Source organism: Vulpes lagopus, chromosome 15, assembly GCF_018345385.1.
Source record: "Vulpes lagopus strain Blue_001 chromosome 15, ASM1834538v1, whole genome shotgun sequence".
Classification (NCBI taxonomy): domain Eukaryota; kingdom Metazoa; phylum Chordata; class Mammalia; order Carnivora; family Canidae; genus Vulpes; species Vulpes lagopus.
In genome coordinates this window covers 6,199,743-6,202,771 of record NC_054838.1, presented here as the reverse complement: position 1 = coordinate 6,202,771, position 3,029 = coordinate 6,199,743, and the positions used below count along the sequence as shown (strand labels likewise).

Below are 3,029 nucleotides of genomic sequence, written 5' to 3'. Positions count from 1 at the left end.
AAAGAAAAAGAAATTCAGTTTCTAGAGCATGTTAATCCATTCAAATTAATAAAGACAGGGAAAGAGGAAGCAGTAAGGTCTGTTTTACAGGACAATATTAAAGAGAACTGAAGACAAATACCCAGGGTAAGTAAAACAAAGCAAGCTCTCAATGCCAAAAACTCAGCCAGGTTTTCACTCAGGGAAAATGAATAATGTCCTATGATCATTGAATATAGTCAAACAGAAAACCTCTGTTATATGTGTCGATAATTGGTTGTAGTTAACTGTAAAGCTTTGGATTTCTTATAAAAGTCCCCATTGTAAGTGTTCAGCATCGTGGCCATGTGCCCATCTCTACATCCTGTGGGGATTTTTTGTTTTGTTTTGTTTTTTTGGAAATGTATTTACCATAATTCTAATCCCAACTTTGTTTCTAGTTTCATTTGGCCTTGTGTAAATCCTTTAAGTCTCGAGTTTTTCTGGATAAATCCAATCCAGAATTGGATTTGCAATTACATAGGTCTGTATTTTTTTAAATCCTAGTGTAATTAACATACAGCATTTTATTAGTTTCAGGCGTAAATGTAGTGATTCAACCATTCTGTGCTTCAGTGCTCCTCACCATAAGTGTATTCTTAATCCCCTTCACTATTTCACCCTTCCCCCCACCCACTTCCCCTGTGGTAACAACCAGTTTATTCTCTATAGTTAAGAGACTGGTTTTTTGTTCGTTTGTCAAAAATATGGAATGCTTCATGAGTTTGCATGTCATCCTTGTGCAGGAGCCATGCTAATCTTCTCTATAGTGTTTCCAATTTCAGAATTTAGCAGCTGTGCTGCAGAAGTGAGCATGATAGCTCTCTGTTTTTTGTCCCAAATTCTTCCAATGGACATTTGGGACAAAATGTAAAGTTATAAACTTTTGAACCCTAATTTCTGCTTCTATTGAGCAGGTAGGTCACTATGAAGGTCAAAAAAGCTAAGTTAGAACAGCATCAGACGCATAGTAGGCCCTGTGTAAAAGCCAGTTGCCCTTTTCCAACTGTTTTTCCTCATTTTGAAGATGGAGAGATAGGGGAGAAGAGCAGAAGTGGCAAGCATGTGGCACCCAAGCTGCCATTTTCACTTCTTGCCTTCACGGCAAACATTCTATTTGATCACAATCAAATAGACAGAGGGGGAGAGGGAGAGGAGTAGGAGATGAGGTTAGTGGTCCTCATCTTTGTTTTGAGAACAGAAGGAGCCTCAAAATCATCCCAACACAAAACCTTGAGCTATTTCTACCAGCTGCATGGATGTGACATTTAAGACGAAACCTATTTGTTATCCCTTGACTGGATAATCTCTAAGGTTGTAGCTGAGACACTCCGAACCCATAACAAATGGAACCCAGTTTTCAGAATCATACAACTGAGTGGAAAGCAAATTTTTGCAAGCTCAGAAGATACAAGCAATAAACTGTAGAATGGGATAGGCTGCTGATGGAGGCTTTCAGGAAACCCTGAGAGTGGAGATGAGCTTGGAGTGGGTCATTGTGGTAGCAGAATTAGGAGCCCACACGGTTGCCTATGTCTCAAACCCTGGTAAGCCATTAAATTTAACAGCAATTGGAAATTAATACAGGCCTTAAAGAAGTGCTTGGATAGACAATAAAAGAGGGACAATTTGAGTGAGTAGTAGATGATAAGCAGGCTAATATGTGAGAATGAACCAAGCCTACAGTGGGAAGTATGATCCTGACCAGTTTGAAGAGGTGGGATAGGCTCCTGACCAGAAGGGACACAGCTCAAGAGTTAAGCCTTGGACAGGCTTGATAGCTTGAATTTGAATCGTACCCTTGGTCCAGTTATTTAACTTCTCTAGCATTATGATGTTATCTGTAAACATAAAAATAACAGTATTGCCTATTTCATTGGGTTAAATGAGATTGTATATATAGTGTCTAGTACTGAATAGTGCTCCATAATGGAAAGTGCTATTTCTTTTTTATGAATAGAAGACAAAGGTGAATTGCTACTACATTAGATTATTAAAAAAACTGAATATCAGAGTGAGATTAGGAAGCTTTATTTCTAAGACATTGATCACATGACCACCAGATCTTGAACAGGGAACTAAAAAACACAAAAAGACTCCTGTGGCAAATTAATATGGCAAAGACAAAAGACAGGAAAACTATCCATTTAAGGGAAAATTTCAAGTATAGAGGTTGATCTTCACATTAGTATAGGAAAAAGGCGCACATTGCTCAAGCATGCTGGCCAGCTTTAATGGTTTATTATAGGGGTAGAATTTAGTGGAAACATACCCAGGCTGGTAGTTCAGAGAAAAAGTTTCTTTCTTCTCCGGCTGTGTCAGCCCCTCATTACCACTTTGAGCAAGTCCCTATTGTACATGGTTTAGGGTCCCCACTGGTGAACTCAGCCCTCGTGGCTCAGCATTTACTGAGGCTGTGCTATTTCCAAGTCACATTTCCCTTGGGCCTATTTTTTTCTGTGAGCCTGAGGTCAAATGATTTATCTTCAGAAAACTACAAGAACCAAAGAGGACTCCTGAAAAGCAAATTAGTCCTAATTGCTATGAATCTCAGTAACTGTCTAAAACACTGTGCTTGCCAAATAATTAGACTTTTTTTACAAGGAGGTGAAGTGTAGCTATAGGACATTCAAAAGGTATAAATTAACATGAAAATATTATATTTTGTATCCAATTACATTGCTTCTATCCATAGTAAACATCTCCTTTGTGGCATCTTTTGGACAGGGCCCTTTGCCCTAAAACAAGCCAGGGAAAGCAAACAGCTTTTCCCCCCATGTACTGCTAGTCAACCAGGATGGCACAGCCAGGTATACAAGCCATAAATAGGTTTTCCCCTCACGAATTATTAGTTCAACAGAACTACCATATTGAGGAGAAAAATCTCTGATAAAAATTGTCCAAGTAGCATGTGAAAAACAGCAAAACATTAAAAAAACACTTAGAATAGTTTTAGGTTAAATGTTTTCCAATGATAAGTGAGAACAGAATGCTTCCTGCCTTAGCCAGGA

General features: G+C 38.6%; 1 non-coding gene across 1 annotated transcript; it reads right to left on the bottom strand.

Annotated features, from left to right (window-relative positions):
• Positions 1-719: 719 nt before the first annotated feature.
• LOC121476717 lies at positions 720-823 on the bottom strand. Its single transcript, XR_005984006.1, has one exon. It is a non-coding gene; the product is annotated as a U6 spliceosomal RNA (small nuclear RNA).
• Between the last annotated feature and the right edge of the window lie 2,206 nt (positions 824-3,029).